Consider the following 15,052-nt stretch of genomic DNA (forward strand, 5'->3'; position numbering starts at 1 on the left):
TGTAATTTGGACGTTTTAAAATTACATCTCTTCCAGTTATTTTCATAAAACATATCGTGTCAGAAGTGGGATTCGAACCCACGCCCTCATACGAGGCCCAGAACACACAGATTGACATCGTGGACCAATGAAACTAAGAACCCTTGAGTCGGTCGCCTTAGACCGCTCGGTCATCCTGACGTGGTTTAGTGTAATTTGGACGTTTTAAATTACATCTCTTCCAGTTATTTTCATAAAACATATCGTGTCAGAAGTGGGATTCGAACCCACTCCTTCATACGAGGACCAGAATTCACAGATTCACATCGTGAGCGAAGTAAGCTAAGCCCCTTGAGTCTGGCGCCTTAGACCGCTCGGCCATCCTGACGTGATTTTGTGTAATTTGGACGTTTTAAAATTACATCTCTTCCAGTTATTTTCATAAAACATATCGTGTCAGAAGTGGGATTCGAACCCACGCCCTCATACGAGGCCCAGAACACACAGATTGACATCGTGAACCAATGAAACTAAGAACCCTTGAGTCTGTCGCCTTAGACCGCTCGGTCATCCTGACATGGTTTTGTGTAATTTGGACGTTTTAAAATTACATCTCTTCCAGTTATTTTCATAAAACATATCGTGTCAGAAGTGGGATTCAAACCCACGCCCTCATACGAGGACCAGAATTCACAGATTCACATCGTGAACGAAGGAAGCTAAGCCCCTTGAGTCTGTCGCCTTAGACCGCTCGGTCATCCTGGCGTGGTTTAGTGTAATTTGGACGTTTTAAAATTACATCTCTTCCAGTTATTTTCATAAAACATATCGTTTCAGAAGTGGAATTCGAACCCACGCCCTCAAACGAGGACCGGAATACATAGATTCACATCGTGATCCAATGAAACTAAGAACCCTTGAATCTGTAGCCTTAGACAGCTCGGCAATCCTGACATGGTTTTGTGTAATTTGGACGTTTTAAAATTACATCTCTTCCAGTTATTTTCATAAAACATATCGTGTCAGAAGTGGGATTCGAACCCACGCCCTCATACGAGGCCCAGAATACACAGATTGACATCGTGAACCAATGAAACTAAGAACCCTTGAGTCTGTCGTCTTAGACCGCTCGGTCATCCTGGCGTGGTTTAGTGTAATTTGGACGTTTTAAAATTACATCTCTTCCAGTTATTTTCATAAAACATATCGTTTCAGAAGTGGAATTCGAACCCACGCCCTCAAACGAGGACCGGAATACATAGATTCACATCGTGATCCAATGAAACTAAGAACCCTTGAATCTGTAGCCTTAGACAGCTCGGCAATCCTGACATGGTTTTGTGTAATTTGGACGTTTTAAAATTACATCTCTTCCAGTTATTTTCATAAAACACATCGTTTCAGAAGTGGAATTCGAACCCACGCCCTCAAACGAGGACCGGAATACACAGATTGACATCGTGAACCAATGAAACTAAGAACCCTTGAATCTGTAGCCTTAGACCGCTCGGCAATCCTGACATGGTTTTGTGTAATTTGGACGTTTTAAAATTACATCTCTTCCAGTTATTTTCATAAAACATATCGTGCCAGAAGTGGGATTCGAACCCACGCCCTCATACGAGGCCCAGAACACACAGATTGACATCGTGAACCAATGAAACTAAGAACCCTTGAGTCTGTCGCCTTAGACCGCTCGGTCATCCTGACGTGGTTTAGTGTAATTTGGACGTTTTAAAATTACATCTCTTCCAGTTATTTTCATAAAACATATCGTGTCAGAAGTGGGATTCAAACCCACGCCCTCATACGAGGACCAGAATTCACAGATTCACATCGTGAACGAAGGAAGCTAAGCCCCTTGAGTCTGGCGCCTTAGACCGCTCGGCCATCCTGACGTGATTTTGTGTAATTTGGACGTTTTAAAATTACATCTCTTCCAGTTATTTTCATAAAACATATCGTGTCAGAAGTGGGATTCGAACCCACGCCCTCATACGAGGCCCAGAACACACAGATTGACATCGTGAACCAATGAAACTAAGAACCCTTGAGTCTGTCGCCTTAGACCGCTCGGTCATCCTGACATGGTTTTGTGTAATTTGGACGTTTTAAAATTACATCTCTTCCAGTTATTTTCATAAAACATATCGTGTCAGAAGTGGGATTCAAACCCACGCCCTCATACGAGGACCAGAATTCACAGATTCACATCGTGAACGAAGGAAGCTAAGCCCCTTGAGTCTGTCGCCTTAGACCGCTCGGTCATCCTGGCGTGGTTTAGTGTAATTTGGACGTTTTAAAATTACATCTCTTCCAGTTATTTTCATAAAACATATCGTTTCAGAAGTGGAATTCGAACCCACGCCCTCAAACGAGGACCGGAATATATAGATTCACATCGTGATCCAATGAAACTAAGAACCCTTGAATCTGTAGCCTTAGACAGCTCGGCAATCCTGACATGGTTTTGTGTAATTTGGACGTTTTAAAATTACATCTCTTCCAGTTATTTTCATAAAACATATCGTGTCAGAAGTGGGATTCGAACCCACGCCCTCATACGAGGCCCAGAATACACAGATTGACATCGTGAACCAATGAAACTAAGAACCCTTGAGTCTGTCGCCTTAGACCGCTCGGTCATCCTGGCGTGGTTTAGTGTAATTTGGACGTTTTAAAATTACATCTCTTCCTGTTATTTTCATAAAACATATCGTTTCAGAAGTGGAATTCGAACCCACGCCCTCAAACGAGGACCGGAATACATAGATTCACATCGTGATCCAATGAAACTAAGAACCCTTGAATCTGTAGCCTTAGACAGCTCGGCAATCCTGACATGGTTTTGTGTAATTTGGACGTTTTAAAATTACATCTCTTCCAGTTATTTTCATAAAACACATCGTTTCAGAAGTGGAATTCGAACCCACGCCCTCAAACGAGGACCGGAATACACAGATTCACATCGTGATCCAATGAAACTAAGAACCCTTGAATCTGTAGCCTTAGACCGCTCGGCAAACCTGACATGGTTTTGTGTAATTTGGACGTTTTAAAATTACATCTCTTCCAGTTATTTTCATAAAACATATCGTGTCAGAAGTGGGATTGGAACCCACGCCCTCATACGAGGCCCAGAATGACACAGTTTCACATCGTGAACGAAGGAAGCTAAACCCCTTGAGTCCGGCGCCTTACACCGCTCGGCCATCCTGCCGTGGTTTTAGGTCATTTAGACGATTAAAATTACATCTCTTCCAGTTATATTCATAAAACATATCGTGTCAGAAGTGGGATTCGAACCCACGCCCTCATACGAGGCCCAGAATACACAGGTTGACATCGTGAACCAATGAAACTAAGAACCCTTGAATCTATAGCCTTAGACCGCTCGGCAATGCTGACATGGTTTTGTGTAATTTGGACGTTTTAAAATTACATCTCTTCCAGTTATTTTCATAAAACATATCGTGTCAGAAGTGGGATTCGAACCCACGCCCTCATACGAGGCCCAGAACACACAGATTGACATCGTGAACCAATGAAACTAAGAACCCTTGAGTCTGTCGCCTTAGACCGCTCGGTCATCCTGGCGTGGTTTAGTGTAATTTGGACGTTTTAAAATTACATCTCTTCCAGTTATTTTCATAAAACATATCGTGTCAGAAGTGGGATTCAAACCCACGCCCTCATACGAGGACCAGAATTCACAGATTCACATCGTGAACGATGGAAGCTAAGCCCCTTGAGTCTGGCGCCTTAGACCGCTCGGCCATCCTGACGTGATTTTGTGTAATTTGGACGTTTTAAAATTACATCTCTTCCAGTTATTTTTGTAAAACATATCGTGTCAGAAGTGGGATTCGAACCCACGCCCTCATACGAGGCCCAGAATACACAGATTGACATCGTGAACAAATGAAACTAAGAACCCTTGAATCTGTAGCCTTAGACCGCTCGGCAATGCTGACATGGTTTTGTGTAATTTGGACGTTTTAAAATTACATCTCTTCCAGTTATTTTCAAAAAACATATCGTGTAAGAAGTGGGATTCGAACCCACGCCCTCATACGAGGCCCAGAATACACAGATTGACATCGTGAACCAATGAAACTAAGAACCCTTGCATCTGTAGCCTTAGACCGCTCGGCAATCCTGACATGGTTTTGTGTAATTTGGACGTTTTAAAATTACATCTCTTCCAGTTATTTTCATAAAACATATCGTGTCAGAAGTGGGATTCGAACCCACGCCCTCATACGAGACCCAGAATACACAGATTGACATCGTGAACCAATGAAACTAAGAACCCTTGAGTCTGTCGCCTTAGACCGCTCGGTCATCCTGACGTGGTTTAGTGTAATTTGGACGTTTTAAAATTACATCTCTTCCAGTTATTTTCATAAAACATATCGTGTCAGAAGTGGGATTCGAACCCACGCCCTCAAACGAGGACCGGAATACACAGATTCACATCGTGATCCAATGAAACTAAGAACCCTTGAATCTGTAGACTTAGACCGCTCGGCAAACCTGACATGGTTTTGTGTAATTTGGACGTTTTAAAATTACATCTCTTCCAGTTATTTTCCAAAAACATATCGTGTCAGAAGTGGGATTCGAACCCACGCCCTCATACGAGGCCCAGAATACACAGATTGACATCGTGAACCAATGAAACTAAGAACCCTTGAATCTGTAGCCTTAGACCGCTCGGCAATGCTGACATGGTTTTGTGTAATTTGGACGTTTTAAAATTACATCTCTTCCAGTTATTTTCATAAAACATATCGTGTCAGAAGTGGGATTCGAACCCACGCCCTCATACGAGGCCCAGAATACACAGATTGACATCGTGAACCAATGAAACTAAGAACCCTTCAGTCTGTCGCCTTAGACCGCTCGGTCATCCTGACGTGGTTTAGTGTAATTTGGACGTTTTAAAATTACATCTCTTCCAGTTATTTTCATAAAACATATCGTGTCAGAAGTGGGATTCGAACCCACGCCCACATACGAGGCCCAGAATGACACAGTTTCACATCGTGAACGAAGGAAGCTAAGCCCCTTGAGTCCGGCGCCTTACACCGCTCGGCCATCCTGCCGTGGTTTTAGGTCATTTAGACGTTTAAAATTACATCTCTTCCAGTTATTTTCATAAAACATATCGTGTCAGAAGTGGGATTCGAACCCACGCCCTCATACGAGGCCCAGAATACACAGATTGACATCGTGAACCAATGAAACTAAGAACCCTTGAATCTGTAGCCTTAGACCGCTCGGCAATGCTGACATGGTTTTGTGTAATTTGGACGTTTTAAAATTACATCTCTTCCAGTTATTTTCATAAAACATATCGTGTCAGAAGTGGGATTCGAACCCACGCCCTCATACGAGGCCCAGAACACACAGATTGACTTCGTGAACCAATGAAACTAAGAACCCTTGAGTCTGTCGCCTTAGACCGCTCGGTCATCCTGGCGTGGTTTAGTGTAATTTGGACGTTTTAAAATTACATCTCTTCCAGTTATTTTCATAAAACATATCGTGTCAGAAGTGGGATTCAAACCCACGCCCTCATACGAGGACCAGAATTCACAGATTCACATCGTGAACGAAGGAAGCTAAGCCCCTTGAGTCTGGCGCCTTAGACCGCTCGGCCATCCTGACGTGATTTTGTGTAATTTGGACGTTTTAAAATTACATCTCTTCCAGTTATTTTCATAAAACATATCGTGTCAGAAGTGGGATTCGAACCCACGCCCTCATACGAAGCCCAGAATACACAGATTGACATCGTGAACAAATGAAACTAAGAACCCTTGAATCTGTAGCCTTAGACCGCTCGGCAATCCTGACATGGTTTTGTGTAATTTGGACGTTTTAAAATTACATCTCTTCCAGTTATTTTCATAAAACATATCGTGTCAGAAGTGGGATTGGAACCCACGCCCTCATACGAGGCCCAGAATACACAGATTGACATCGTGAACCAATGAAACTAAGAACCCTTGAGTCTGTCGCCTTAGACCGCTCGGTCATCCTGACGTGGTTTAGTGTAATTTGGACGTTTTAAAATTACATCTCTTCCAGTTATTTTCATAAAACATATCGTGTCAGAAGTGGGATTCGAACCCACGCCCTCATACGAGGCCCAGAATGACACAGTTTCACATCGTGAACGAAGGAAGCTAAGCCCCTTGAGTCTGGCGCCTTACACCGCTCGGCCATCCTGCCGTGGTTTTAGGTCATTTAGACGTTTAAAATTACATCTCTTCCAGTTATTTTCATAAAACATATCGTGTCAGAAGTGGGATTCGAACCCACGCCCTCATACGAGGCCCAGAATACACAGATTGACATCGTGAACCAATGAAACTAAGAACCCTTGAATCTGTAGCCTTAGACCGCTCGGCAATGCTGACATGGTTTTGTGTAATTTGGACGTTTTAAAATTACATCTCTTCCAGTTATTTTCATAAAACATATCGTGTCAGAAGTGGGATTCGAACCCACGCCCTCATACGAGGCCCAGAACACACAGATTGACATCGTGAACCAATGAAACTAAGAACCCTTGAGTCTGTCGCCTTAGACCGCTCGGTCATCCTGGCGTGGTTTAGTGTAATTTGGACGTTTTAAAATTACATCTCTTCCAGTTATTTTCATAAAACATATCGTGTCAGAAAAGGGATTCGAACCCACGCCCTCATACGAGGCCCAGAATAACACAGATTCACATCGTGAACGAAGTAAGCTAAGCCCCTTGAGTCTGGCGCCTTAGACCGTTCGGCCATCCTGACGTGATTTTGTGTAATTTGGACGTTTTTAAATTACATCTCTTCCAGTTATTTTCGTAAAACATCGTGTCAGAAATGGAATTCGAACGCACTCTCTCAAACGAGGACCAGAATAAACAGAATCACATCGTGATCCAATGAAACTAAGAACCCTTGAATCTGTAGCCTTAGACCGCTCGGAAATCCTGAAATGGTTTTGTGTAATTTGGACGTTTTAAAATTATATCTCTTCCAGATATTTCCATAAAATATATCGTGTCAGAAGTGGGATTCGAACCCACGCCCTCATACGAGGCCCAGAATACACAGATTGACATCGTGAACCAATGAAACTAAGAACCCTTGAGTCTGGCGCCTTACTATCGCTCGGCCATCCTGCCGTGGTTTTAAGTCATTTAGACGTTTAAAATTACATCTCTTCCAGTTATTTTCATAAAACACATCGTTTCAGAAGTGGAATTCGAACCCACGCCCACGAACGAGGACCGGAATACACAGATTCACATCGTGATCCAATGAAACTAAGAACCCTTGAATCTGTAGCCTTAGACACCTCGGCAATCCTGACATGGTTTTGTGTAATTTGGACGTTTTAAAATACATCTCTTCCAGTTATTTTCATAAAACATATCGTGTCAGAAAAGGGATTCGAACCCACGCCCTCATACGAGGCCCAGAATAACACAGATTCACTTCGTGAACGAAGGAAGCTAAGCCCCTTGAGTCTGGCGCCTTAGACCGTTCGGCCATCCTGACGTGATTTTGTGTAATTTGGACGTTTTTAAATTACATCTCTTCCAGTTATTTTCGTAAAACATCGTGTCAGAAATGGAATTCGAACGCACTCTCTCAAACGAGGCCCAGAATAAACAGAATCACATCGTGATCCAATGAAACTAAGAACCCTTGAATCTGTAGCCTTAGACCGCTCGGCAATCCTGAAATGGTTTTGTGTAATTTGGACGTTTTAAAATTATATCTCTTCCAGTTATTTCCATAAAATATATCGTGTCAGAAGTGGGATTCGAACCCACGCCCTCATACGAGGCCCAGAATACACAGATTGACATCGTGAACCAATGAAACTAAGAACCCTTGAATCTGTAGCCTTAGACCGCTCGGCAATGCTGACATGGTTTTGTGTAATTTGGACGTTTTAAAATTACATCTCTTCCAGTTATTTTCATAAAACATATCGTGTCAGAAGTGGGATTCGAACCCACGCCCTCATACGAGGCCCAGAACACACAGATTGACATCGTGAACCAATGAAACTAAGAACCCTTGAGTCTGTCGCCTTAGACCGCTCGGTCATCCTGGCGTGGTTTAGTGTAATTTGGACGTTTTAAAATTACATCTCTTCCAGTTATTTTCATAAAACATATCGTGTCAGAAAAGGGATTCGAACCCACGCCCTCATACGAGGCCCAGAATAACACAGATTCACATCGTGAACGAAGTAAGCTAAGCCCCTTGAGTCTGGCGCCTTAGACCGTTCGGCCATCCTGACGTGATTTTGTGTAATTTGGACGTTTTTAAATTACATCTCTTCCAGTTATTTTCGTAAAACATCGTGTCAGAAATGGAATTCGAACGCACTCTCTCAAACGAGGACCAGAATAAACAGAATCACATCGTGATCCAATGAAACTAAGAACCCTTGAATCTGTAGCCTTAGACCGCTCGGAAATCCTGAAATGGTTTTGTGTAATTTGGACGTTTTAAAATTATATCTCTTCCAGATATTTCCATAAAATATATCGTGTCAGAAGTGGGATTCGAACCCACGCCCTCATACGAGGCCCAGAATACACAGATTGACATCGTGAACCAATGAAACTAAGAACCCTTGAGTCTGGCGCCTTACTATCGCTCGGCCATCCTGCCGTGGTTTTAAGTCATTTAGACGTTTAAAATTACATCTCTTCCAGTTATTTTCATAAAACACATCGTTTCAGAAGTGGAATTCGAACCCACGCCCACGAACGAGGACCGGAATACACAGATTCACATCGTGATCCAATGAAACTAAGAACCCTTGAATCTGTAGCCTTAGACACCTCGGCAATCCTGACATGGTTTTGTGTAATTTGGACGTTTTAAAATACATCTCTTCCAGTTATTTTCATAAAACATATCGTGTCAGAAAAGGGATTCGAACCCACGCCCTCATACGAGGCCCAGAATAACACAGATTCACTTCGTGAACGAAGGAAGCTAAGCCCCTTGAGTCTGGCGCCTTAGACCTTTCGGCCATCCTGACGTGATTTTGTGTAATTTGGACGTTTTTAAATTACATCTCTTCCAGTTATTTTCGTAAAACATCGTGTCAGAAATGGAATTCGAACGCACTCTCTCAAACGAGGCCCAGAATAAACAGAATCACATCGTGATCCAATGAAACTAAGAACCCTTGAATCTGTAGCCTTAGACCGCTCGGCAATCCTGAAATGGTTTTGTGTAATTTGGACGTTTTAAAATTATATCTCTTCCAGTTATTTCCATAAAATATATCGTGTCAGAAGTGGGATTCGAACCCACGCCCTCATACGAGGCCCAGAATACACAGATTGACATCGTGAACCAATGAAACTAAGAACCCTTGAGTCTGGCGCCTTACTGTCGCTCGGCCATCCTGCCGTGGTTTTAAGTCATTTAGACGTTTAAAATTACATCTCTTCCAGTTATTTTCATAAAACACATCGTTTCAGAAGTGGAATTCGAACCCACGCCCACAAACGAGGACCGGAATACACAGATTCACATCGTGATCCAATGAAACTAAGAACCCTTGAATCTGTAGCCTTAGACACCTCGGCAATCCTGACATGGTTTTGTGTAATTTGGACGTTTTAAAATACATCTCTTCCAGTTATTTTCATAAAACATATCGTGTCAGAAAAGGGATTCGAACCCACGCCCTCATACGAGGCCCAGAATAACACAGATTCACTTCGTGAACGAAGGAAGCTAAGCCCCTAGAGCCTGGCGCCTTAGACCGCTGGGCCATCCTGACGTGATTTTGTGTAATTTGGACGTTTGAAAATTACATCTCTTCCAGTTATTTTCATAAAACATATCGTGTCAGAAGTGGGATTCGAACCCACGCCCTCATACGAGGCCCAGAATACACAGATTGACATCGTGAACCAATGAAACTAAGAACCCTTGAATCTGTAGCCTTAGACCGCTCGGTAATCCTGTCATGGTTTTGTGTAATTTGGACGTTTTAAAATTACATCTCTTCCAGTTATTTTCATAAAACATATCGTGTCAGAAGTGGGATTCGAACCCACGCCCTCATACGAGGCCCAGAACACACAGATTGACATCGTGGACCAATGAAACTAAGAACCCTTGAGTCGGTCGCCTTAGACCGCTCGGTCATCCTGACGTGGTTAAGTGTAATTTGGACGTTTTAAAATTACATCTCTTCCAGTTATTTTCATAAAACATATCGTGTCAGAAGTGGGATTCGAACCCACTCCTTCATACGAGGACCAGAATTCACAGATTCACATCGTGAACGAAGTAAGCTAAGCCCCTTGAGTCTGGCGCCTTAGACCGCTCGGCCATCCTGAAATGGTTTTGTGTAATTTGGACGTTTTAAAATTATATCTCTTCCAGTTATTTCCATAAAATATATCGTGTCAGAAGTGGGATTCGAACCCACGCCCTCATACGAGGCCCAGAATACACAGATTGACATCGTGAACCAATGAAACTAAGAACCCTTGAGTCTGGCGCCTTACTATCGCTCGGCCATCCTGCGGTGGTTTTAAGTCATTTAGACGTTTAAAATTACATCTCTTCCAGTTATTTTCATAAAACACATCGTTTCAGAAGTGGAATTCGAACCCACGCCCACAAACGAGGACCAGAATACACAGATTCACATCGTGATCCAATGAAATTAAGAACCCTTGAATCTGTAGCCTTAGACACCTCGGCAATCCTGACATGGTTTTGTGTGATTTGGACGTTTTAAAATACATCTCTTCCAGTTATTTTCATAAAACATATCGTGTCAGAAAAGGGATTCGAACCCACGCCCTCATACGAGGCCCAGAATACACAGATTGACATCGTGGACCAATGAAACTAAGAACCCTTGAATCTGTAGCCTTAGACCGCTCGGCAATCCTGACATGGTTTTGTGTAATTTGGACGTTTTAAAATTACATCTCTTCCAGTTATTTTCATAAAACATATCGTGTCAGAAGTGGGATTCGAACCCACGCCCTCATACGAGGCCCAGAACACACAGATTGACATCGTGGACCAATGAAACTAAGAACCCTTGAGTCGGTCGCCTTAGACCGCTCGGTCATCCTGACGTGGTTTAGTGTAATTTGGACGTTTTAAATTACATCTCTTCCAGTTATTTTCATAAAACATATCGTGTCAGAAGTGGGATTCGAACCCACTCCTTCATACGAGGACCAGAATTCACAGATTCACATCGTGAGCGAAGTAAGCTAAGCCCCTTGAGTCTGGCGCCTTAGACCGCTCGGCCATCCTGACGTGATTTTGTGTAATTTGGACGTTTTTAAATTACATATCTTCCAGTTATTTTCGTAAAACATCGTGTCAGAAATGGAATTCGAACGCACTCTCTCAAACGAGGACCAGAATAAACAGAATCACATCGTGATCCAATGAAACTAAAGAACCCTTGTATCTGTAGCCTTGACCGCTCGGCAATCCTGAAATGGTTTTGTGAAATTTGGACGTTTTAAAATTATATCTCTCCCAGTTATTTTCATAAAACACATCGTTTCAGAAGTGGAATTCGAACCCACGCCCTCATACGAGGCCCAGAACACACAGATTGACATCGTGGACCAATGAAACTAAGAACCCTTGAGTCGGTCGCCTTAGACTGCTCGGTCATCCTGACGTGGTTTAGTGTAATTTGGACGTTTTAAAATTACATCTCTTCCAGTTATTTTCATAAAACATATCGTGTCAGAAGTGGGATTCGAACCCACGCCCTCATACGAGGACCGGAATACACAGATTCACATCGTGATCCAATGAAATTAAGAACCCTTGAATCTGTAGCCTTAGACCGCTCGGCAATCCTGACATGGTTTTGTGTAATTTGGACGTTTTAAAATTACATCTCTTCCAGTTATTTTCATAAAACATATCGTGTCAGAAGTGGGATTCGAACCCACGCCCTCATACGAGGCCCAGAACACACAGATTGACATCGTGAACCAATGAAACTAAGAACCCTTGAGTCTGGCGCCTTACTATCGCTCGGCCATCCTGCGGTGGTTTTAAGTCATTTAGACGTTTAAAATTACATCTCTCCCAGTTATTTTCATAAAACACATCGTTTCAGAAGTGGAATTCGAACCCACGCCCACAAACGAGGACCGGAATACACAGATTCACATCGTGATCCAATGAAATTAAGAACCCTTGAATCTGTAGCCGTTGACACCTCGGCAATCCTGACATGGTTTTGTGTAATTTGGACGTTTTAAAATACATCTCTTCCAGTTATTTTCATAAAACATATCGTGTCAGAAAAGGGATTCGAACCCACGCCCTCATACGAGGCCCAGAATACACAGATTGACATCGTGGACCAATGAAACTAAGAACCCTTGAATCTGTAGCCTTAGACCGCTCGGCAATCCTGACATGGTTTTGTGTAATTTGGACGTTTTAAAATTACATCTCTTCCAGTTATTTTCATAAAACATATCGTGCCAGAAGTGGGATTCGAACCCACGCCCTCATACGAGGCCCAGAACACACAGATTGACATCGTGGACCAATGAAACTAAGAACCCTTGAGTCGGTCGCCTTAGACCGCTCGGTCATCCTGACGTGGTTTAGTGTAATTTGGACGTTTTAAAATTACATCTCTTCCAGTTATTTTCATAAAACATATCGTGTCAGAAGTGGGATTCGAACCCACTCCTTCATACGAGGACCAGAATTCACAGATTCACATCGTGAACGAAGTAAGCTAAGCCCCTTGAGTCTGGCGCCTTAGACCGCTCGGCCATCCTGACGTGATTTTGTGTAATTTGGACGTTTTTAAATTACATCTCTTCCAGTTATTTTCGTAAAACATCGTGTCAGAAATGGAATTCGAACGCACTCTCTCAAACGAGGACCAGAATAAACAGAATCACATCGTGATCCAATGAAACTAAGAACCCTTGAATCTGTAGCCTTGACCGCTCGGCAATCCTGAAATGGTTTTGTGAAATTTGGACGTTTTAAAATTATATCTCTTCCAGTTATTTTCATAAAACATATCGTGTCAGAAGTGGGATTCGAACCCACGCCCTCATACGAGGCCCAGAATACACAGATTGACATCGTGAACCAATGAAACTAAGAACCCTTGAATCTGTAGCCTTAGACCGCTCGGCAATCCTGACATGGTTTTGTGTAATTTGGACGTTTTAAAATTACATCTCTTCCAGTTATTTTCATAAAACATATCGTGTCAGAAGTGGGATTCGAACCCACGCCCTCATACGAGGCCCAGAACACACAGATTGACATCGTGGACCAATGAAACTAAGAACCCTTGAGTCGGTCGCCTTAGACCGCTCGGTCATCCTGACGTGGTTTAGTGTAATTTGGACGTTTTAAAATTACATCTCTTCCAGTTATTTTCATAAAACATATCGTGTCAGAAGTGGGATTCGAACCCACTCCTTCATACGAGGACCAGAATTCACAGATTCACATCGTGAACGAAGTAAGCTAAGCCCCTTGAGTCTGGCGCCTTAGACCGCTCGGCCATCCTGAAATGGTTTTGTGTAATTTGGACGTTTTAAAATTATATCTCTTCCAGTTATTTCCATAAAATATATCGTGTCAGAAGTGGGATTCGAACCCACGCCCTCATACGAGGCCCAGAATACACAGATTGACATCGTGAACCAATGAAACTAAGAACCCTTGAGTCTGGCGCCTTACTATCGCTCGGCCATCCTGCGGTGGTTTTAAGTCATTTAGACGTTTAAAATTACATCTCTTCCAGTTATTTTCATAAAACACATCGTTTCAGAAGTGGAATTCGAACCCACGCCCACAAACGAGGACCGGAATACACAGATTCACATCGTGATCCAATGAAATTAAGAACCCTTGAATCTGTAGCCTTAGACACCTCGGCAATCCTGACATGGTTTTGTGTAATTTGGACGTTTTAAAATACATCTCTTCCAGTTATTTTCATAAAACATATCGTGTCAGAAAAGGGATTCGAACCCACGCCCTCATACGAGGCCCAGAATAACACAGATTCACTTCGTGAACGAAGGAAGCTAAGCCCCTTGAGCATGGCGCCTTAGACCGCTCGGCCATCCTGACGTGATTTTGTGTAATTTGGACGTTTTAAAATTACATCTTTTCCAGTTATTTTCGTAAAACATCGTGTCAGAAATGGAATTCGAACGCACTCTCTCAAACGAGGACCAGAATAAACAGAATCACATCGTGATCCAATGAAACTAAGAACCCTTGAATCTGTAGCCTTAGACCGCTCGGCAATCCTGACATGGTTTTGTGTAATTTGGACGTTTTAAAATTACATCTCTTCCAGTTATTTTCATAAAACATATCGTGCCAGAAGTGGGATTCGAACCCACGCCCTCATACGAGGCCCAGAACACACAGATTGACATCGTGGACCAATGAAACTAAGAACCCTTGAGTCGGTCGCCTTAGACCGCTCGGTCATCCTGACGTGGTTTAGTGTAATTTGGACGTTTTAAAATTACATCTCTTCCAGTTATTTTCATAAAACATATCGTGTCAGAAGTGGGATTCGAACCCACTCCTTCATACGAGGACCAGAATTCACAGATTCACATCGTGAACGAAGTAAGCTAAGCCCCTTGAGTCTGGCGCCTTAGACCGCTCGGCCATCCTGACGTGATTTTGTGTAATTTGGACGTTTTTAAATTACATCTCTTCCAGTTATTTTCGTAAAACATCGTGTCAGAAATGGAATTCGAACGCACTCTCTCAAACGAGGACCAGAATAAACAGAATCACATCGTGATCCAATGAAACTAAGAACCCTTGAATCTGTAGCCTTGACCGCTCGGCAATCCTGAAATGGTTTTGTGAAATTTGGACGTTTTAAAATTATATCTCTTCCAGTTATTTTCATAAAACATATCGTGTCAGAAGTGGGATTCGAACCCACGCCCTCATACGAGGCCCAGAACACACAGATTGACATCGTGGACCAATGAAACTAAGAACCCTTGAGTCGGTCGCCTTAG

The 15,052-nt window shown here is 42.8% G+C and overlaps 3 non-coding genes across 3 annotated transcripts; all 3 read right to left on the minus strand.

The window, feature by feature from the left end:
* Positions 1 to 1,755: 1,755 nt before the first annotated feature.
* Positions 1,756 to 1,877, minus strand: TRNAL-CAA (transfer RNA leucine (anticodon CAA)). Its single transcript has 2 exons — positions 1,840 to 1,877; positions 1,756 to 1,801 (listed from the first exon to the last, which is right to left on the minus strand). It is a non-coding gene; the product is annotated as a tRNA-Leu (tRNA).
* A 1,765-nt stretch (positions 1,878 to 3,642) lies between these two features.
* Positions 3,643 to 3,764, minus strand: TRNAL-CAA (transfer RNA leucine (anticodon CAA)). The gene is made up of 2 exons: positions 3,727 to 3,764; positions 3,643 to 3,688 (listed from the first exon to the last, which is right to left on the minus strand). It is a non-coding gene; the product is annotated as a tRNA-Leu (tRNA).
* Positions 3,765 to 5,530: 1,766 nt separating this feature from the next.
* On the minus strand, positions 5,531 to 5,652 carry TRNAL-CAA (transfer RNA leucine (anticodon CAA)). The gene is made up of 2 exons: positions 5,615 to 5,652; positions 5,531 to 5,576 (listed from the first exon to the last, which is right to left on the minus strand). It is a non-coding gene; the product is annotated as a tRNA-Leu (tRNA).
* Positions 5,653 to 15,052: the final 9,400 nt, after the last annotated feature.

Source organism: Phalangium opilio, unplaced genomic scaffold (genome assembly GCF_054372755.1).
Source record: "Phalangium opilio isolate 3A_F unplaced genomic scaffold, DU_Popi_V2 ptg000100l_1, whole genome shotgun sequence".
In the NCBI taxonomy this organism is placed as follows: domain Eukaryota; kingdom Metazoa; phylum Arthropoda; class Arachnida; order Opiliones; family Phalangiidae; genus Phalangium; species Phalangium opilio.